This window comes from Canis aureus, chromosome 8 (assembly GCF_053574225.1).
Source record: "Canis aureus isolate CA01 chromosome 8, VMU_Caureus_v.1.0, whole genome shotgun sequence".
In the NCBI taxonomy this organism is placed as follows: Eukaryota; Metazoa; Chordata; class Mammalia; order Carnivora; family Canidae; genus Canis; species Canis aureus.
The window spans coordinates 162,610-185,900 of record NC_135618.1 but is presented as its reverse complement, the minus strand read 5'-3'; positions in this window follow the sequence as shown (position 1 = coordinate 185,900).

Here is a 23,291-nt window from a genome sequence, read left to right as displayed (position 1 = left end):
AGTGGATAGACTTTGACTTCATAGGTTGAAAGTTCTCGCCTTTGTTTTATGAGTGTATGCGATAAATGCAGAAACAAGTCTTAAACCTATTGAAGTCACCAAAAGTGGTGAAAATGCCTCCCATATGCTCTCATTCGAAACAGTGCTTTGCATTATTAAGGTCTCTGGATAGCCAGAGGTCAGAGAAGTAATTTTTTGCAAAGGTGCATAGGAGTTTTTGCACCTGCATGTTTGTATCATTCTAGACAAAATATTCTCCAGCTCTCTTGATCTTAATTTAGTGGAAAAGAAAAGTGATATGTTGGTTTTCTGGCTCATTTATTTGAGCTGACATTTTGCACTTAATCCCTAACTGCACCGTCAGCAAGGGGCCGTGTTTGAGTGAAGGAATGGCCATGGCCAAGGGCTAATTTACCAAGGGGTGCATGTGGATTTCATACCTGTGCCCTAAATCCTAACTTGTAATGCCTTTGTTAAAGAATTCCTTAAACCTGAAATCTAGGTGGGTGCTGAAATACTTTCAGTTCTGCAAACCAAACCCGAGTTACAAATAGGGCCTGAGTCATCGTTCGGAAACTGTTGAATGTGTTCTATGGAACTTCAAGGTTCTATCCACTAGGTGTTTCTTACAGGTTCTTTGGAAGAAAGTGTGATCACAGCAAGTGACAAAGAATTAGGGAATTATGTGAGTTTATTGATAGCAGGCCCTGTGACTTCCTGAACTTAGTGTTCTCAGCATCTCATGCAGTTTCTGCATTTGACAAAACAGTCAACGTTTTATTAAGTTGACTAGAATCCGAGAGCTGAACGAGATCTCAGGATCCAACAGTCCTGTGCGGTGCATGACTCTTCTTTAAGATATTACACCTGTAACTGATAAAAAAAAAATTTTGGTATCACACTGTATACCAAGAACTGTACAATCCCTGGTCCTTTGCCTTTAAAGTGTTTGCCATCTAATTGGTATGCCCATGCTTGGACTGGATTTTGGGACAAAATAGTGTGCACTGTCATCAGCTAGCTGTGCTGAAAGTCCCATGACTTTAGTCATCTGAACGGAAGCTGTAGGACAGAACCCATGTATTGTTTAGGCCAATTCAAATGAGCCACGGCCCTGATAATGCCCCACCCAGGTCAACTGTATACAGTGAAAATGTGGTATAACGTGGTTATTTCTTAACATGGGCTTAGTCCCTCACTCAGAAACTATACTGCGGTCTACATTTGGCCTCATGGGAAAGGGACTTCTTCAAGTGTTATGGGTACTCTGTGAGCTAAGCCTAGCCTCCCAGTATTCAAAAATACTCATTTGTCATGCTTTCTGACTCAGATATGTTACATCATTTCACCTCATTGCTGAGTCTGCCTAGAATGTTTCATCAGGGATTGTCTTCCAGCCGTGGTCCTCTTGGCTGAAAGTAGGAGCCCCCATTTCCCTACAGTTAGGTTACAGCTATATATCAGAATGATCACAGATGAGGATTTATTTCATAAGCACTTATTAGCCCCTGGGGGGGGGGGGGGTGTTGCTATCCATTGAGAGATCAGAGGAATGTCCTGCAGTCAGTATAGAACCTGTGTGCATATGTTTTTTAAAAAATAACTCTAATATGTGAAATCATTTTAAAACTATTCCAAGTAACCCCGAGTACTTGACTTGCATAGGACTACAGTGACCTGTAGTAATATTTGTAAGGATGCCAAATGGTTTTATTTGGAAACCAGATGAAAATATGTACTCAAGAATTGTTAGATTATTTTACTACTGCTACCTACTGTGCATGTTGAGTCTTTTTGATATTTTTCTTTGCTTTTATTATATGTGTAGTGTATTCCTACTACTGATTCTATAGTGTAGGAAAACTTTTTTCCCCAAAACTTAGTCAATCCTATAACATCCAAAGGAAATATGATGTTTATTATTTCAGTATTAGACAGATCATTTTATATATTAAAGGAGATCCATTAAGTTATGATACAGTTACCTAAGTATAACTATATTATATTTTATTATTAAAAATCGTAAGATTTCTGATATATTTTTTCTGTAAGTCTGGTGTAGCTAGTTTCTAAAGGCACGCTGTGAATTTCCTTTATTTTTTTCTCCCAGAGAAGGTCATTCAGACAAAATTTACTGTCACCTAAAAATGTGTTGTTTTTTAGGATCAATGTTTCCACTTGAATTTAACATAAATGTTTAGCTTCTTGGACTATCCCTGTGGTAGGCAAATGCTAAGATGACCTCAATGATCTCTAACCCCTGGTGTGAAGCTCTGTATATTCCTCTTCCCTTGAGTGTGGAAAGAATCTACGCCTTGTTTCTAACCAACTGAATATGGCAATGGTGCTGGGCTATCACATCCACGATCATATTACATTCTGTGGCAAAGGTGAAAGGATTTCACAGATGCAATTAGGTACCTAATCAGCTGACTCTGAGTTAATTGAGAGGGAGATTAGGCTAGATGGGCCTGGCCTAATCAAGTGAGTCCTTGAAAGAGGGCTTAGGCCTTCCCTGAAGAGAGACTAGAAGCATCAGAGACTCTCCATCACGGGCTCTGAAGAAGCCAAATTTCATGAATTCGGCAGTACCCAACACCCGGAGGGACTTTAGAAATGAACCATTCCTACTCAGTCCCTCAGATGAGGATGCAGGCCTGGGTCACACTGATTTTAGCCTTGTAAGATTGTGAGAAGGGAGCCAAACTGAGCCTGACCTTCTGACCTGCAGAAACTGTGAAATCATAACCTGAGTTATGTTGCTAGAAGCCACTAAGTTTGGGGTAGTTTGTTATATAGCATCAGAAACCTAACATGAGCCCCCTACTGCCATCTCGTCGTGTGTTCAATAAATCTTTACCCTTTGCAAATACTCTTCAGTTATTAATATAATATTCATGGCAGTGGACTCATGCTGTTGCTTTGAGCCTTATGCCAAACACCTTGTGTTGACATCACCTGTTCCCATTTCACCAGCCATGCAGGAGCTCGCCAGTTGAGGTGTCAAATGAAGAGACTCACTAGAACATTCTTCGCTAGAAGGACCCCCTCACCCCATTCCTCACCTCCCCACTGAGTCAAGTAGTGTCAGGAGGCATTTATTTTAGTAGGAACGGTCTCTCTGTGAATGTCCCTGAATGGTGGACTAATCACTGGTGAGGCAGGGAGGTGGTCTGAGGTGGTAACTGGCCAATGGTAGTTGAAAAGGTTCCTGAGTTTTCTATCTCTGAAAGAAGACAGATCATTCTTTTCACCTATGACTTAATTGCAAAGTTTTCTTCTTCCCATCTCTTAACAGCTCAGTCCTTGGACCTCTTCTCTTCTCTGCCTATACTCGCTCTTTTGGTGACCTCATCTGTGGCTTTAAACATTTATATGCTGATAACTCCCAAATATACTTCCAATATGGCCAGTCATCATTCTTGAACCTCAGGCTTACTCATCATCTCGGTCTCAATATACAATAAGCATCTCAGACTTAAAATGACAAAAGTTGACCTTCTGATTATCCTTCTATAGGTCGATGGCAATTCCATCCTTCCCGTTGTTCAGCCTCCAAACTGTGGTGTCATCCTTGACTTCTTTCCTTCACAACCCATATCCAGTCCATCAGCGAATCCTATCAGCTTACCTCAGAATGAAAAATAATTCAACCAATTCTCAGGGCTGCCACCACCACCACCATCATCTCCCATCTGGATCACTGCAATAAATGATCTCTGCCTCCGCTTTTGCCCTTCCTCTGCTTACCTCCAGCAGCCAAAGCGATTCTATAAATAGCAAGTCAAGTCACAGTCGATTCTCTGGCCCAGACTTATATTAGACCCTCTTTTTGCTAAGAGTAAAAGCAAAGTGCTTACTATGGCTTAAAAGAACCTACAAAATCTGTCCACCATGATCAAAATGCTCTGGAATGGTGGTAGTGATAATTGCACAGCTCTGTTACTATATGAAAAACAACTGAATAGTGCATGTAGGGTAAATTATATGGAATGTGAATTACAGCTCAATAAAGCTGTTGTTAAAAATATATATCAGCTCCCATCTCCAATCTCATCTTCTACTGCTCTCTCCTGGGCTCATCCCCCTCTGGCCACACTGACTTTCCTTTTGCCTCAGGGTCTTTGTACTGCCTGCCTGGAATATCCTTTCTCCCGGTAACCACTTTGCTCACTCCCCTCAAGTCCCCTTCTTAAAGAGGCCTGTCCTGACCACTGAGGTTGCCGTATCCAGCATGTCTGATCTCCTAAGCCCTGTTCCCTCTCTCTTCAGCAAATTATATCAGTGGTCACTTTCTGATAGATAGGCAGATTTCATTTAAATTCAAATTAGTTAACATAGAGCGTGGTATTAGTTTCTGGGGTAGAATTTAGTGATTCTTCAATTACATAGAACACCCAGCGCTCCTCACACCAAGTGCCCTCCTTAATAATGCCCATCACCCAGTTACCCCATCCTCCCACCCACCTCCCCTCCAGCAACTTTGTTTATTCCCTTCTTGTTAAAGAGTCTCTTGCCTCCCTGTTTTCATCTTATTTTAGTTTTCCTTCCCTTCCCTTCTGATCCTCTGTTTTGTTTCTTAAATTCCACATATGAGTGAGATCACATGGTATTTGTATTTCTCTGGCTGACTTATTTCAATTAGCATAATATCCTCTAGTTCCATCCACATCATTGCAAATGGCAAGATTTCATTTTTTTTTAGTGGTGGAGTAATATTCCATTGTATGTGTTTATATATATATATAGGCATGTATGTGTACATATATATACATATACCCAGCACATCTTTATCCGGTCATCTGTCGATGGACATCTGGGCCTTTTCCAAATTTTGGCCATTGTGGACATTGCTACTGTAAACACTGGGATGCAGGTGCCTCTTCAAATCACTATATTCGTATCCTTTGGATAAATTCCTACTAGTGCAATTGCTGAATCGCAGGGTAGCTCTATTTTTAACTTCTCGAGGAACCTCCACGCTGTTCTCCACAGCGGCTGCACAAGCTTGCATTCCCATCAACAGTGCAAGAGGGCTTCCCTTTCTCCACATTCTCGCCAATATCTGTTGTTTCTGAGTTACTAATTTTAGCCATTCTGACTGGTATCTACCTCATTGTGGTTTTGATTTGTATCTCCCTGAAGATGAGTGACGTTGAGCATTTTTTCACGTGTCTGTTGGCCATTTGTAGGCCTTCTCTGGAGAAATGTCTGTTCATGTCCTCTGTCCATTTCTTGATTGGATTTATTGTTTTTTGGGTGTTGAGTTTGACAAGCTCTTTACAGATCTTGGATACTAGCCCTTTATCTGATAGGTCGTTTGCCAATATCTTCTCCCATTCTGTCCATTGTCTTTTAGTTTTGTTGACTGTTTCCTATGCTGTGCAAAAGCTTTTTATCTTGATGAAATCCCAGGAGTTCATTTTTGCTTTTGTTTCCCTTGACTTACTTCTGTATGTTGTCTACTATCTATCTCTACTCCCTTGGTACAAATTCAATGCAGTAGGATTTGTTTTGTTCACTGGTTGATCCCTAAGTGTTTAGAATAGTGCCTGGCACAGAGTGCGCTCTCAGTAAATATTAAATCAGACCCCGTTGAATGAATAAGTTGTGTAGATTCAAAGGTATAATTAATGAACTAGAACATTAAGCTATAAGTAAACTTTTGGTCTTATGTGTTGGAAAGGAAGATGTTTTGATTGAACATTATTTTTGTTGGTTGCATTCTTTTTAATTACAGAGGGTTCTGTACCTTTATCTGCATTTTATATTCTTCTGCATACTTCCTCCATCCCCAACCTGACAGTTTTTAAAATATTTTTTTCAGGAGCTATAAACTGGTCCATTTTGTAAACTAAGGACTTGTGACCTCTACCAGTCTGTACTGTATACACATATAAAACCCAGGAGATTAAAAGGTGCTTAATTGCCAAGCTTCAAGTCTTATTCTTTTAATGTAGCATAAAGAAATTATAATGAGGAGGAAAACGACCTTGAAAGGTTTTATGAAGGTGAGTTTTGAAGTAGGAGATTTAAAAGGGTAAAGATGTGGTGTTTTGTTATAGAAGCAACATACAGGAAACACAATGGAGATGAAATTAAAGAAATATATTCAAGACACTGCAAACCAAAGAAACAAGGCATAAAGGAAAATAAAAGCATCCTGTACTATTTGAACTCTTACCTTTTCCTCTGGCGTCAGTGCTTGCTTATAGCATTTAATCCTTATTTACTGAAAATTTTTGCCAGTAGAGCTTGTAATTTGAAATTGCTCAGAAAATCTGTTCTGTGAATAATGTGCATTTTTATCTTTCTCTTTGGTTCTCTTTTACCTTGGCAATGAAATGTTAATCTCAAGGTCTGGAAGGTGTTAAATATTAAAAGAAGACAATTCACTGTTAAACCCTATAAGGCTGATCTTTCGAAGAGAGTCTCGGCCACGGGGTTTTGAAGCACCCATTTCTGGATGGCTCTTCGGGGAGGCTGACAGGACTCTGGCTACTGCTTCGCTTCATATTGTAAAGGTCCCAAGTAGCCTCATTTTTAGCAACCAGAGAATGTGGTAAGCACACTGTTATCTGGCTGTCCATTAGGAACACTTTACTCCTGTGCTCTGTGGACCATATCAGTTTGTGGCAAAGTGATGGATTGTGTTTAACATTCTGTTGTTGACCTGTAAGGATTTTTGCCATATGTTCTAGCTCATGCCCTTAAGAGATAGGAGGGGGAGGGCATATTAGTATCGCTGACCACTAAGCAGAAATGTGTCAGAAATTTTGCTTTCTCAGCTGAAACATCACCCTTGGCAAGCTGTCCCTCCCTATTCTAGGAAAACATCACCATCAGATACAAGACGGCCTATTTATAGATTCATTGGATTGTTGATATTTTATATATCTGTGAATTAGGGAATTTTTGAAATAATGCTGTAAAATTCAGATTTATGTGGCTGCTTTGCACGCACAGCCGATGTAAATCTAATTTGATGTCCTTTCAAGAATGTGGCTTGAATGACACATGATATAGGCAGGCTGCTCACCTGCTCCATATCTCAGTTTCCCCATCTGTCAACTATTTTTAATTTTTTTTTTTTTTGGAATTCTCTCTCCCCAAAATAAATAGTAGGCATAATCCTTACATATGGAGAGATAAAAGCTGGCTGCAGCAGCCGGTAGGGATGGGGCAGGGGAGGCAGGGTTGTGCAGATTTCAGCCTCCTCTCATCCCTCTCCCCCAACTCAACCCACAGTCTCTGAGACACACATTGGTCACGGTTGGAAACTAAAAAGTCTGCCCTATAAGACACTTCCAGCTGTAACATTTTTTTTTTTTTTTTGCTTAATAATTTTGTCATTCTGTAATTATTTTATGATTTTCACAGCCACTGGAAAACTTCTATCTTACTTTACCACAAAAATGTTGTTTTTCTGGGCCCTAACAATTTAATCAACAAATACTCTTTGTCAAGAATCAAAAACACATTCATATTCTCCTGCTTCGACATCAATTTTCAACAGTTTCAATCCATTTCCGTAAGTTAGTTGAGATTATGTGGCAACCTGCCTTACTAAGCTTAATGTATTGCCTGGTCACCGAGTGCGGCAGAGCAGGGCTTGGCACTGGGTCTTAAACAGGTCGCACCTGGGAGTAGTGGGAACTCTCCCATCTGAGCAGAAACAGCCGCAACAGATGGTAAAACGACTGAAAACCAGGTGGGGTCATTGCTTAATGACCATTTGAATTAAGTTTGGTTAATTTGGCGTGTCTCTCATTATCCTTGGCAACTGGACCCTCTACTCCATTTTATAAGTTTGGATTTATATCTTTTACATAAACTATGAAAACAAGCCCATCTGTGATCCTGAAGCCACACCACCTTCGGTCCAACCACAATGTAAATCCTGATTTCTTTGGTTCTGGCTGTAAACATGAGGCTTTGGCAGTTCTCTGCATTTTACTTTTTTGCAAGTTACATCTTCTCATCCATGACATGTTCCCTTCACTCTTGTCTACGTTTTTATATCTAAAACATAACCTAATGTTTCACCTAAAATACTTATTAGCGCAGAATCTAAGATGTCAAAATTTCAACCCATGTGTAGCCCTTTAGAAGATTTTCTCCTGAAATCCGTGTGTAACGGGGCAAGTCACAAAGGGATGTTTCAGAACATTTCTAACTCAGCATGTGATTTATCTTTTTTTTTCCAAAGATTTTATTTATCTGTTCATGAGAGACACAGAGAGAGAGAGAGACACAGGCAGCCTGAAAAGCAGGCCCCATGCAGGGAGCCCGACGTGGGACTCGATCCCGAGTCCCCGGGTCACGCCCTGGACCGCAGGCAGCGCTGAACCCGGGCTGCCCATGGTTTGTGATTTATTAATATAAAACAGCAAATCTGTTAAATGCTCATCACGTGTGTGGTGCCGGGATAAGGTCGTGTCTGCGCGGGCACCTGCGGGTCACAGCCCTCTTGCGGAGGATGCGGGTGCACCTGCGAGGGCTGCAGGCCGCGCTGTCTAGCCTCGGTCCTCCCCAGGGCTGGAGCTCCCGGAGGCTGAACCTCGCACCCAGAACGCAGGGCAGCGCCCGCCGGTCGGGCTCCCGAGTCTAACCCTTCGGGCTCCAAAGCACGTCGTGACGGCGGGACGGCTGGTGTGGGTGGTGCGCGTGGACGGTGCGCGTGGACAGCCGCATGGATGGTGCAAGTGGATGGTGGGGGGGGGTGCTCGGACCCCTCCTCCGTGCGCGTGTGCGCGTGTGCTCGGGAGCTCCCCTGCTCAGCACAGAACAAGGTGCTTCCCAAACTGGAGAAACCCCCCATTCCCTTCGTCCTCCATCTGTGACCTCCTGACATCAGGGCCGCAGGGACCAGGGTCGCCAGGAGCACCCTAGGGGGCAGGGCGGACGCAGGGAGGGTGGGAGGGACACGGGTGGGCACTGGGACCCGGCCCTGGGTCCCCCCTCCCCGGCCGCAGGGACCAGGGTTGCCGGGAGCGCCCCGGGGGGCACGGTGGGAGCAGGGAGGGCGGGAGCCCCAGGTGGCCGCCCCTGCATCCCAGGCCGAGCCCAGGACCGGGAGGCCGTGGTGAGCTCAGTTGTCATTCCATCTCCATCTGGCTGCTGTCACCGCAGCCGCCTTTCATCGCTGGCCAGAAGTGTGGGGCTAAGGGCCTCCCTCCCGCAGTCTGGTTTCGGGCCCTTGCTCGGCTCACCTTCTGGGTCGCTCCAAAGGCTCCTCCTCTGTCGGAGTCTGTGCCGCACCCTCAGGAGGCCGCGGGGCCCACCTGCCGGTTCCCCACGTCTCCTCGGTGAACTGGATTTAGCAGATTTTCCGAAGTGTTGGTGGTGGGCCGCGGCTGATGCGGTTTGAGGCCGGGAGCCAGATGTGCAAGTGTCCACAACCTCAGGCTGCGGGGCTTGCGGGTCTGGAGAGCCCGGGAGCCAGATGTGCGAGCACATAGGACCTCAGGCTGCGGGGCTTGTGAGGGGCAGGAGAACTCAGGCGCTGGGTGCACAGGTGCGCACAGGTGCACGGTCCCAGCAGAATGAGCGTCTGCACAGTGACTAGGAGGGTGACATGCACACCTTGGACTTCGGGCAGCGTCTCACCTGAGAGGGACGGAAGAACTCGGAGGTGCTGTTCAGGGTACTTTGTCACCGGCACGTCCTTAGTCAAACTCCCCCCAATCCGGCACCGGTTAGGGATGCGGTGTCCCCGGCTGGTCCAGGGGTCAGGGCTTGGCGATCTCGGCCCCACAGCCTGAGGGTCACGCTGGGTCAAGAGACCTCTTGACAAACGGCCTGTTGCACTCCCTAAGCACTGTTGATGGTCATGGATGGAAAATGGGCTCCGAAAGTTCTGGAAACAAATGGAGGATCCTGATTTTTACGTAGTTTTAGCAAATGAATCCTTTAAGAAGTAACTGTAAAGAACCTTTTACGTACGCTCTCAGTATGCTGTTTCTAAGAAAATCCAGAGCCACGGGGCGCCCTGCACGAATCCATAGTGTGTGTTTCATGTAAAAAACGGAACAATGTGGAGGGACATACGTCACAATGTAAACACGTTCCTTTTTGAGGGGTGGGATTACAGGTCATGTTGATTTTCTTGTTTTTGCTTACTTTTATTTGATAATGTTTCATAAAATAAGCATGTGTTACTTTTGTAAAAAGTATTTTTAATGGAGGCAAAACTTTCAGTGAAAGACGCAGACTGCAGGTACACAATTTGATGAGTTTTTGATGAATATACACGCTCATTTAACCCAACCAAATATAAAGTCCAATCAAGATATACCCCAAAATGATGTGACCCCCATCAAGATACATGACTTTTCCATCTTCCTAGAAAGCTGCCTTTCGCCCCCTTCTAGTCAATCCCCACATCCCATAAGCAACGACTGTTTTGATTTCTAGTTTTGTTTTTTTTTTTTTTTTAAGGGAAGGGGTCAAAAAGGGAGAGAGAGAATCTTAAGCAGGCTTCACACTCAGGACTGAGCCTGATGTGGGGCTCGATCTCACAACCCCGAGGTCATGACCTGAGCCAAAAGGACCAGTCGGATGCTAAACCAACCGAGCCACACAGGTGCTCCTGTTATGATTTCTCTCATAGAATTTTATAAGATCTTAGATCCATTATTTTATTTTAATAGAAAAAGGGGGGAATCTACTAGACTGTAAGCTCTACGAGGTCAGGGGCTGTGTTCACTTGGTCCACTATACGCTCAGCAACCTGCACGCTCCCTGGCTGGCGCTGACTCAAGGAGCATCTGCGGGTGGAATGAGTGGATACCATTGTCCGGGTACGAGCCAGCAAGTCCTCTTCCCGCCAGTGTTCGCTGCCCGCTCACTATTGCCGCGGCTCGTTCTAAAGCCCCGGAGACAGAATGAGAGACGAGGGTCCCTAAAAATGATAGACATGGTGTCTAACCTCATGGACCTTACAGTGCGTGTTGTCGGGAAGACTGGTATTAGTGTTTTAGGAGCAGACAGAATGGCACGGGGTGGGGGGAGTCCAGAGCTTGGCTCTTGGGGGGGCCTGAGGACACGAGGGCAGCGCGGGTGAGGAAGCAGACAGAGCTGCGGAGTCGGGCAGGCAGGAGGTGATGCAGGCAGGACCTTGCTGGTGTCGGGTGGGGCTCATATTTTATCCCAAGAAGAACAGGGAACCACCGAAGGGCACCGCCGACCTCCTGTATTCACAGTAACAGTCTGACTCTTAATAGAAGATGGTGGGGGTGGGTGCTCGGACCCCTCCTCTGTGCGCGTGTGCACGTGTGCTCGGGAGCTCCCCTGCTCAGCACAGAACAAGGTGCTTCCCAAACTGGAGAAACCCCCCATTCCCATTGCTTGGTTACAGCAAGGATGGTTGGGATGGGGGTGCGGGCCGACCTAGGAGGACCAGTTAAAGGGTGGTGGTACCGGGGAAAGGGGCTGGCGGGCCTGAGAGCAGGGCGGGGGAGGGAGGGAGGCGGACTTAAGGCCTATTGGAGGTAGAACGGAGCCTTGGCGTGGGACTGGCCGTGACGGATGATGGACGGCTGAGCAGAGGCGTCCGGAGGGCTCCAGGTCTTGGAGGGAGCAGCTGCTGATGGTAAGAACCACTGACCTGGTTTCTCTCAGGTCACTATGCCAAAGGGGCCACGCTCATAGGCCCGCCTGGTGACCCTGCATACCCAAGCCGCACCTGCTGTGCACCTGACGCACAAAGGTGGTGACTTAGAATGGCTGCTGTAGGGCGACATGGTGACGGTGGGGGGTGTGCGCCCACCACCGTTGCCCTTGGGTGCTTTTCCTTGATCTCGCCTGTGTTCTTAGTCTTTCCTTTCTTCCTTGCTCATAACCTTCTCAGGTGTCTGATAACTCATCTCCACTAAGGTAATTACTGATCACTGTGGCTCTAAGTGGGGCTTCCCGGCCCCCTACACTCCATGTATCTGGAGTCTTTGCCTTTTAAAAGTAATGGAATGGGGTGGCCCGGTGGTTCAGTGGTTTAGCACCGCCTTTGGCCCGGAGTGTGGTCCTGGGATCCCAGGTTCAAGTCCCACATCGGGCTCCCTGCATGGAGCCTGCTTCTCCCTCTGCCTGTGTCTCTGCCTCTCTCTCTCTCTCTCTCTCTGCCTCTCAAGTGTCTCAATATTTGAGTGTCATAAATAAATAAATAAATAAATAAATAAATAAATAAATAAGTAAATAAGTAAATAAATAAATAAATATCTTTTTAAAAAAACCCTCTGAAGCTCAGTTTCTTCGACTATAGTTGGGGGGTAATGTTAATATCCGTGGGTTCAGTGCCTCCTACATGATCATTTTTCACTGGTATATCTCCTTGGGCACAATAATGATTGAGGAAGAGCGTGGCTAGATCTGCACAAGTCATCCCCGTGATGGGAAAAGCGATTTAGTAAGTGGACTATACCGATTATCAATCACAAGTGTCCTTGTGCATAAAGACGAGTCCTTTGTTCGAAGAGTACACACACGAGTCAAATAAACTAACTCCTATCATTTATGTCTGTGACTAATATGCGTGTTTATCAAAATCAGCTAACACGGGCCCAACCCCACTCATGTATTCGGTCATACGTGGCGGTTGAGCACACGCAACAGCGTGCCCAGGAGCTGAGCCCACCGTGAGGAACGAGACAGAGCTCCCGTGGATGCAGTTCCCACTCCACTGAAGAAGATGCACTCGCAACAACTAATTGCAGAATGAATTGATCAATTATAATCGTAGTAAGTTCTACAAAGAAACAATCGCAGGTTACTGTGAGAGTTTATAGCACAGGATCTGATCACATGCAGGTCGGGGGCGGGGCGAGGGGGAAGGCTTCCAAGGAAATTACTAGTAATACTGTATATAAAGGCTAAAAAGCAGTTCCTGACACAAAAAGATTTATTTATTTATTTATTCCCCAGTTGTTGGAGAAGTGCAGTTTCTGAGTTTCCCAGTGCTGGTCATGCTAGCTCAGGATCTGACCCGAACAGAGCAGGTTTCAGCCTCAGTGACTTGATGTTTTGAAGCTGGAATCTTACCACTTGGTTTCACCCAGAGGGAGGAGACGCACCAGGTACTCTCAGAACCGAGCAAGAAGAATTGGGTAGAGTGTTTAAAGGTATCAACCATGTAATTTCCCTTATCAAAGGTACATACGTCCTGCTGAGGAACCGTCACCCTACGGAAGGGCCTTGGGACACCAATATACACGTCTGAGAGCTCCCTCGGCCCTACACTGAGCTTGCAGCGCAGACACAAACCCACTTCACGCCCCGGGGAGCTGAGGGTGCAGGAGATGAAATAAGCTGCCCCAAATCACACCCGTACCAACCCTCATCCCGTGAAAGCCCAGGACCTTCTGGCTACACCAGGCCGCCCCGTTCTTAGCATGTGGTTACTGCGGTCCTCTTGAGGGGCACTTAGAACATTCAAGAAACAGCTTAAAATGACGGAGAGCCCTGGAACCAGGGAATGAGCCCAAGTACAACCCGTAATTTTTTTTTAATTGTTTTTTGAAAAAGTGAATGATGGCTTGCGAGCAGGTCCATGCTTTGACTATTAAGCTTGTCTATGTTGATATTCTGTTTCCTTGAAAATTTTTTCGGCAAAGAGGTGACAAGGGAGGTTAACATGATTAGCATTTCTGCAAATTGGGCGGAACCTTGAAGAAAATAGAACACAGCATCAGAGGGTTAAGGAGAAGTAATTTAGTGGGTGAACCATTGTCAGCTTCCCAGGGTCTGGATGTTTGCTGTCTTTGTGTGAACGAAACTAATATCGCCGTATTTACGTTGAACTTCCATTCCCAAAGCGCTAATGAGTTATTTAACGTTATCCTTGTTGTACTGGAGATCACATTCAAACAGTGCCAGAGAGCCAAAGAGAATGCAGGAAGCTTCTTGGGAACAGTTTGGCAATTGAGAAATCGCATCGGAAGGCTTTAAGGGTTATTTCTTTCTCTATTTCATGGGAAAACCCAAGTGACCCAAAAAACCATGGTTCTTTGGAAGGAGATCAAGAAACAAATAAACAGACTCTTCATGTGCCTCTTTGCTTGTGGGAGTTGGAGAAATGGAAATCTGCACAAAAACTTCATTTCTTGCAGTCTGTGCGTTGGCCTTCTCCAAAACTGGGGGTGTCCCTGATATGCATGATGCTAAGCACCACTCGAAATTGGTCTGGGAGGCCCCCACACCCTGGGTTGAGCCTTGGGTCCATTCCTCCTTCCTCACAGGCTCCTGGGCACCTTGAGTGTGACCCCTCCAAGCGGTGCCCCTACTCGTTCCCCAGGCATCCCCACTGCAACCCGCCCGTTCAAGACTTGAGCCTCCCTGGCCCCGTGTGACCGCCACCGCCGCGGTGCCCACCCTACCCCTTCCTCCATATTCTCTCAATGGGAGTGGGAGGGCCGGAAGTTTCTTTTTGCAAACTAATCCAATCAGGTTGCATCACTGCTGAGAACCTTCATAGGGCTTCCTTAAACTATGGGGCAAAGTCCAGGCTGCACCGCAGGGCAAAGTTCTGCCCTCTGCGGGCCTCACCAGTGTCATTTCCTGTCTCATAAAGTGCTTGTGCCCCAGGTACTCCATGTTCCAGCTTTGCTGGAGCATTTATGGTGCCCGATAGGTCAGGCTTCAGGGAGGTGCGACCTACGCTGTCATATAAGACCCTGTGCCTACAACGGCTATTTGATCTGATGGTTTGAAATTCTTAATAATTTATGAAAAAGGGCCCCACGTTTCCATTTTGTTCTAGGCTCTGCAAACTCTGAGGTTGGTCCTGGTGCCCAAACATCATCCTGCTTCCCGCCTCTGTGCATGGCGTGTACTCTTTTTTTTTTTTTCTGCCCAGCGAACCTTTTCCTGTGTCTCCATCTCCTGTGCTCTTTGTTGTCGTTCAAATCTTTTTCTTTAAATAAATTTATTTTGTATTGGTGTTCATTGTCATTCAAATCTCATTTGAACACTGCTGCTTTAGTGAAGCCTTCCCTGCACCTTTGTCTTCTTATGTTCTACACGTTAATCCCTCCCCTCCCTAGGCCACTCTTTATGCTGCAAATACAGCTATTAAAGTCCTTTCATGCTGTATGCAGTGATTAATCACCTACCCGCCTGTCACCCTCTACCAACCTTTGAACTCGAGGAAGGAGTCCAGGCAGGCCTAGGCCCTGGAACATAATGATTAGGAGCCCTGGAACCAGACTGTGTGTCTGGGTGTCACCCTGGACAAGTCACCTGGCCTCTGTCTTAGTTTTCTCACTTAACAGAAGGAAGATAACCATAGAATCTGTCCTGAAGGGTCGTTCCTGCGAGGTTTGAACAAGGTGATCTACCCAAAGTGCTCGGGTCAGGGCCTGGCACATTGTAAGTGCTAGATAAATGCTTCCTGTTCTTATACGTTATTCTTTTTTTGACTTCCTGGGATGTAGTGCAACGGCTAGAACATTTATTCTTGAACATTTATTGAATATCTACTGTGCACTGGGTTCTGTGCCGGCTGCCTGAGATGCAGAGTGAAATAAAACATGAGCTCTCCTCTCAAAAAGTTCATTTTAGACAGGGAGAGAGGCGAGCAACTAACAGGTATGGCCCAGCATGATAAACTACCGAGGGCAGATTACTTTGAGAGCACGGAAGAAAGGCATCCGAACCCGACTGGGGAGGTGAAGCTTGATCTGAATTGTGCAGAATGAGTAGGAATTAGCCAAACATGGAGAAGATTATTTTAGGGAGAAGGAACACCTAAGAGTGACAATCTTGCATGTTTAGGGAACTAAATGTCATTTTATGTCACTGAAGCAAACGGTGTTGGGTGACGTTTGGAAGGCTAGAGAGAGTCTGGCAGGACAAGCAAATCGATTTTAGCTCTCGTCTATTGGTAGCTGCCTGGAATATTGTGTGGAGAAGAATTCCAAAGCCATGTCTAGTCTGTGGGAAATGTGATTAGCTACCTTAGTTCCATTTGTCAGAGAAGTAGAAGAGGGGAGCGGAGCCCGCATGTCACATGTCTGCCATTACTGATAGATTATGCAGGGCCTCATATGCTGTATGGAGGTTGGACTTTATCCTGAAAACTATAGGGAATAATCGAAAGATTTTAAGTACGGCAGTGACACGATCAGATTACATAATAGGTGTTCCATAAATGCTCGCTGAATGGAGCGGACCCTGAGCCTCTCTTCACCTATTAATGATTCAGTGTATCAAATGCACCCAAATGATCTGAACCCAGCAAATAACACATGCATAACTGAGCCTATCATGCTCAGAGGCACTGTGCTAAGTGCTGAAAGAATTAGAGCAGCATCTAAAAGGTGCTTAACATGCTCCCATGGTGTGGTTTACACAGTAAAACAGTCTGGTTCACGCTGCAGTTTCAAACAGGGGATTAAAGTGGTATTAATAATTTATGCAGCTATAATATTTCATGCTATGAGCTGGACAGATCCCAAAAGAAAGACTTCCAGGGGCTTTTTGAATCTCTAACCATTCTGCTAGTTACAAATCAAGCGGTAAGGAAATGATTGGAAGAAACACTATAATGTCCTTTAACATGAATATGCTGATACACGTTTTTATAACTATTTCTAATAGGTATTCCATTTGTAACTAGATGGAAAGGGCTCTGAATTTGGGGTTATTAAAATAAATAACTTATTATTCTTAAGAATAGGTTAAAACTCTATAAAACCACAATCATTATCTTTCAACTGTGAGGAGCTGTGCTTCTGAAGGAATACACGAAGGGAAGATGCCCTTAACGAATCCAGTACAGTAGCCGAAGGTATAGATTTCTACTTATTTTCCTTGATTCCCAGGGGATTTAAGAACAGTGCAAATAGTATAAGAAGGAAACATTGATTTAAAATAACTACAAAAGATGGAACAAAAGAAATTTGAATATGAGAAAATCCAGTAGAGTTCATGAGTGGGATTAATGCACAACATATGAGAACTTGTATGCATCTCAAGACACTCAAACAACAGTTGAGTTCATATTATGTACCAAAAAGAAAACTGCAATAATTGACTTATCTGATTTATTATAAGTAAAAACACTAAAAGGAGATGTTTCAGACACTGCCTAGAAATGATTAAAAGAAACAATGAAGATATCAAGAGTAAAATTTCACTTTTTCGGAAAAAAATTTTAAATTCTTTTTTTTATTGAAATGTATTTGACATTAGTTTATATTAGTTTCAGGTATATTATATTAGTTATATTAGTTTCAGGTATGTGAGAAGATTATTCCCTATGCTGTGCTCGCAAGTGTGGCCACCGTCTGTCACCGTAGAGCACCATCACAATACCATTGACTTATTCCCTATGCTGGGCCATTTATTCCTGTGATTTCTCTCTCTCTTTTTTTTTTCTCTCTTTCTCTCTCCAAAGATTTTATTTTTTCATCTGAGAGAGCAGGTGGGAGAGCATGAGCAGGGCCTGGAGGAGGGGCAGAGGGAGCGGGAGCAGACCCCCTGATGCACAGGGAGCCGGATGCAGGGCTCCATCCCAGGACCCCGGGATCACCAGAGGAGCCAGGCAGAGGCTTCACCGGCTGAGCCACCCAGGCGCCCCTTACGCTTCGTTATTTGTCTGCTTGTTTTGTCTGTAGCTTTCTGGCCGTTCCCTCCTTGACTTCCCATCATTATAAAGGCTGACAATGGTCACAGATCAGTATGGAAGAGTTTTGTCTTTGTGTAGAAAACCTTGTTTGCAGTTACATTTCAGGGGTTGAAGGCATAAGGAAAGGATTTGAACTGCAAACAACTTGAACGGTGTTATGTCCGTATCACTAGTACCTAGCATAGCTCCTAATATATAATCAATACTCAATAATGGTGAGTTGAAAGGAGACATGAAGCTTCACAGAGTTTATTGATCCTTACAAAAATGCATAATAACCACCGAAGATTTATGCCTATTTGGTACCCTTATCATAACTTCAAAGCTCAATTTTTTTTTTAAATTTTATTTATTTATTCCTGAGAGACAGAGAGAGAGAGAGAGAGAGGCAGAGACACAGGCAGAGGGAGAAGCAGGCTCCATGCACCGGGAGCCTGACGTGGGACTCGACCCCGGGTCTCCAGGACTAGGCCCTGGACCGAAGGCAGCGCTAAACCACTGAGCCACCCGGGCTGCCCTCAATTCTCGATTTGCATGGTCATGTTACCTAGACATTTTCTTATAAAAGCATCTAAGCTACATTGAAGGTATATTAGGAAGATGAGAAATGTTAAGTCAGAGAAAGATCAAGGAGCAATTTCTCTTGGTTTGCTATAGACTCTCCCACTCCCACCCAGCTCCCCTTACTCTCAGGAAGGACTTTTTTCCTGAGCTTCCTTCCACTGAGACTCTAGAACACTCAAGAGATTTGAGAAGATCACTTTTTCTCCCCTAATTTAGGTTGTGCCAGGTAGTCTAGGAGGCAAATTAACAGAGATTCTACTACTCAATTCTCACCAAAAAAATGTGAGAAGCAGGTATATTCTCTCTTTATACATAAAGAAACTACTGCTCATGAGGATATCTAGCTTCAAAAATCCTAAGTAGTGGGATGGAGCTAAAATCAAGCACATGTGCACTCTGCTCCTCCCCGGCTCTGCAAGCGTGACAGTGCTCCCCCTCCCAAACCCTATTCAAGGTCTTTCTGGTCTTAATTGTCGTTCAAGAACCTTTATGCTCCATCATCATGAGTATGCAGTATTCTTACCTTAGCACGGGCATTAATATTGTTGTTTATACGTCTAATACGTTTGGCACAAACTGTTATAACAGATCAATTCAGTTACCGAGGTACTTCCTAACAATCTACTGTTTGAGTAGAAAAGGAGGCCACGGCAACTGTATAGAAAGGACACTTCTGTACTGTCATGAACGCAGTAGACTCCAGTTCCATGAGTTGACCATTAAAATGTGTTACTCAAATTACCAATATAAAGATAATGACAAATGTATTACTCTCATTTATTAAGCATTTAGCATGTGTCAGAGTTTGTTTTCAGGATTCCTATTACATCATTTAACCTTAACAATAACCCCCTGAAGTAGTTGTTATTGTCCTCATTTCTCAGATGAGAACAGTAAAGCTCAGAGTTGGGCCTTGCTGAGTTTTTACAGTACTAAATGGCAGAACTGGATTTGAATCTGCATTGATGCTCATGCCCCTATTTTTAGACATGATGCCATATAGCCTTCTACAAAAACAACTGGCATCATGTTGCTATCCCTTAGATTTTAGTTTTGCTCTCATGCCTCTACCCAAATTGCACTTATTAGTTATTTTTTCTGGTATACTTGTGTGTGTGCGTGCACGTGTGTGTGCGTGTAGTATGTGGTTAGAGCTAAGCCTACCATTAGGGAGAGTTCTACCAACAATTCCACAGCTCCAAGAGTCTTCTTGTCAGGATATGCTGGTTTGTCATGTAACTTAATTTCATTATAACTTATAGTGCCTGTTTTTTGTAATAGTCTTCAGGAAATACTATTGTTTTACTTCATTCATATGTATGTATATATATGTAGATATGTTCACATATGTAATATGAAAAACTTGTGTATATAATCTCAGTGGCATCATTTACCTTCACGGTGAAATGGTGTTTCCTCTCATGACCCAGTCTCTGCCACTTTTTACTTATTTAATATGTATTTGAGTACCCACTCTTAGCTGGATACTCTGCTAGACCTCCCGGACACGGATGATGCTGATACAAGGATGTGGTTCCTGTGCTCAAGGAACCTACAATAACTTATTCTAGTTTGCATTTAAAACACAGATAAAGTTAATCTTAAATCGGTGGAATAGTCCACCCATTCAGTGGGCTTAATTAAGTGAAAAATATCCTTGTAATCCTGTTCCCCACCCTCCATGGAAACTCCTCTATGATTGGTAATAATTTATAGAATACCTATGTTCAGCATGCAGAATAAAAGATGCCCAATAGCCTGTGGCTAAATCTGGTTAGTTCCTGCTCAAGAAGTTCCCCAAAGTCCTGGAACACTAGGTATTGGAGGAGTCCCAGAAACAAAGGATTACCTTCACAACTCTTGGAAGATTCTGTTATTTTAAATGTAGTATCCAAAGCTTTGAAAAACATGTCCAACAGTCAAATCTTGGCTTCTTCAGCCACTATCTGTATCATGTTACTATGTTACGTAACCCCTTTCTGAGCATCAATATCCTTATTTGTAAAACAGTAAGATAACAAAATAATAAAAAAAATAAAAATAAGGTAATAAAAAGGCGATAATGCCTTATATTGGTTTGCTTATGTATTTATTCATCCAGAAAACATTTTTAAAAAATACCTACTCCATCCCAGCTCTTAAGCTAGGCACTATATACAAAGAATGTTCAATAAGATAGACCCTGTTTGTGCTCTCATGAACCTTGCAGCCCAGGGATGGAGAGAGGCAATACATGAACCAGATGCTATGACAGGGAATAAAGGAGAGAAACCTGCTTTTGAGTGGGTGGTCAGCAAAGGCCTCTCTGCAGGGCTGACACTTAGGCTGACATCTGTAGATTGCAAAGGGCGAACTTTGTAAGTGGCAAGTGGGAAAAGTGCTTCAGGTAAGGGAGATGATTTGTGCAAAGACCCTGATCTGGTAAAGAGGGGTTGAGAAACTAAATGCAGCCTACTAGATTGGACAATGAAAAGGACAGAATTATCCTAAAAAGTGGATATTAACTAGCCCCAGCTCCAGTAATTCCACTTAGGGGTATTTATCCTAGAGAAATTCTTGCATGGGTCTACTAGCAGGCACGTCTAAGAATACTCCTAGTGGCACTGCCTTTGTTTGTGATGGCACACAGTGAAAACAACCCAAACACTGACAGAAGAAAAGAAGTAAGTCTTGATACAGTCACATAGTGCAACGTTGTACAGCCTCCAAAATGAAAGAGCTGTAGCGACATGGACCAACAAAGACGAATCTTACAAACATTACTTTGGAGAAAACCAATCATTAAAAAAACGACTTGTGGTGTTATTTACTACACATTTAAAATCATCTTAGAATACCCAAAATTTAAAAATATTTTTGTGGGTGCATATTATGTTGTAAAAGTATTTTTAAAAGGCAAAGAAATTGAACCTTTTGCTTCTGGCCACGATATTGGATCAGAGAGTAAAGTTACCCGTCTGCCTTAACTCGGAAACTAGATTTGAAACTGAACAAAAGCAGAGCAGGACTGTGAAGGAGAACAAACACGGTGAGGTCTGTAACTGTACCCGCTTACCCCCTGGCAGGAGTTTCCAGGTGGCGGAATAGGAAGGGGGAGCCCAGGTGGAGTCCAGTGATCCTGCTGAGTGGAGGAAAGAACGACGGGAGTTAAGGAAGCGCAAGGCAGCCATGGCAGAAGAGGGACGTGTGCAGGGAGAGAGCTCCAGAGATCTGCAGGGGGGTCACCTTGATGTCTTTGGCCCAGTACCTATCAACGCTTGAGTGAGACGGGCTTACCCAAGGTCAGGGAAAGGCCTATTAGAAAGGCATGGTAAAAGTTCTTGTTTCCACAAGTCAGAGTGAAAAGATCTCATATTATCTGGGACACCAGGGAGGAGCCTTAGAAATCAAACACCGTAGCAGTGGGCTTAAAATCTGACTAGAGGCTGCCGTGGACCCAAAAGAGTGAGCTTAAAGCAAAGCTTGAAAGAATCCAAGTGCGACCTAAATAAGTGCCAGGGGAAAAAAACAAAAAGCAAAACAAAACCAAAAAATACACAACTTAAAGGAATACAAGAAAATCTGGCAGCCGGTAACTTAAATTCATAATGGTCCCGTATCTAAGAAAAATAAATAATGACGAGGTGTGCGGAAGATGCAGGGAAACAATGACCCAGAACCTAGACAGGTATGGAGATGCCAGCAATTGAACTAGTAGATAAGGACACGAAAACAGCTCTTACACGTGTGCTGTGTTCAAAAGGTGGAAGAAAACAGAGCGGTAGTGAAGAGAGAAATGGAAGATGTGAAAATGTTCCCAAATGGAACTTGTGGGGATGAAAACTGTAGCAGCCAGAGTGAAGGATACACTGGATAGATTCGTGTCGCTGCGTTTAAAGGGCATCTCGGGCAGAAAACATGTTGAATCTTGCTCTTTAGAATCCAGTCTGACAACCTCAGGATTTTGGAGTGTTTAGACCCCTGCGTTAATGTGATCATCGTAGGGTTGGAGGAGGTAGGCCATTTTGCTGTTTCTTTTTTTTTTTTTTTCATTTTGCTCTTTCTTTTTCTTTTCTATTCACTTCATCTTCTTTTTTTTTTTTTTTTTTATCATTGCCACTCTCCTGTTCTTCCTTTACTGCTTTTTTGTGCTTTGTCTTTAAATACTTACTTTTTTTGTATTCCATTTAAATTTGTCTGTTAACTTTGATTGCTTTATTTCTTTGCCTAATTTCTTAGTCATTCCTCTACAGATACAACATGTATCTTTACCGATCTACATCAAGTACGTACTGATAAACTTCTGCTAAAATATAGGAATTTATCACCAGCCTAGTGGCATTTCCCTTCCTTTTGTCCTATTGTAGTATTTCTTACTACCCCTTTATGTTGTAAACTTCATAATAAAGTATATAATGTTTGCTTTAAAGATTCATATATCTTTTAAAGACATTAAACAGAATAAAGGAAAATATATAAGTAAGCATAATATTTATTTATGCTCATATTTACCAATTCCAGTGTTTTCCATTTCTTCCTGTGGATCTGAGTTACCATCTGGGGTTATTTTCCTTTAGCCTGGTAGACTTCCTCTAGCACTTTTGATGGCACAGACATACAAGCAACGAATTTCATCAGTTTGTTTATTTGGAATTGTCTTTATTTTGTCCTCATTTCTGAAAAAATAGTCTGGATACAGAATTCTTGGTTGACAGATTTTTCTTTTAACATCTGAATCATCATTCCAATGTTTTCTGGCTTCTATTGTTGCTGACAAGGACTCAACCATTAATTGTATGTTTTCATTCTTTGTTCATTTTGATATACTTCCTGCCATTTTCTGTGTCCTCCCCTTGTGGGATTTCAACTACACGTAGGATGAACTGTTTCATGAGATTCTGTTCACTTTTCTTTAGTCTTTTTTCTCTGTTTTTCAGATTCATAATTTCTACTGATCTATCTTTAAGCTCACAGACCTTCCTCCGACAAGTCAAATCCTCCGCTGAGCTCAGCTAAAACATTTTTCATTTCAGTTTGGTACTTCTCAGCTTTAGAACTTCCATTCCGATCTTTTTTATAGGATCTGTTTCTCTGGTGAGGTTCCTTATTTGTTCACTGATTATTAGCA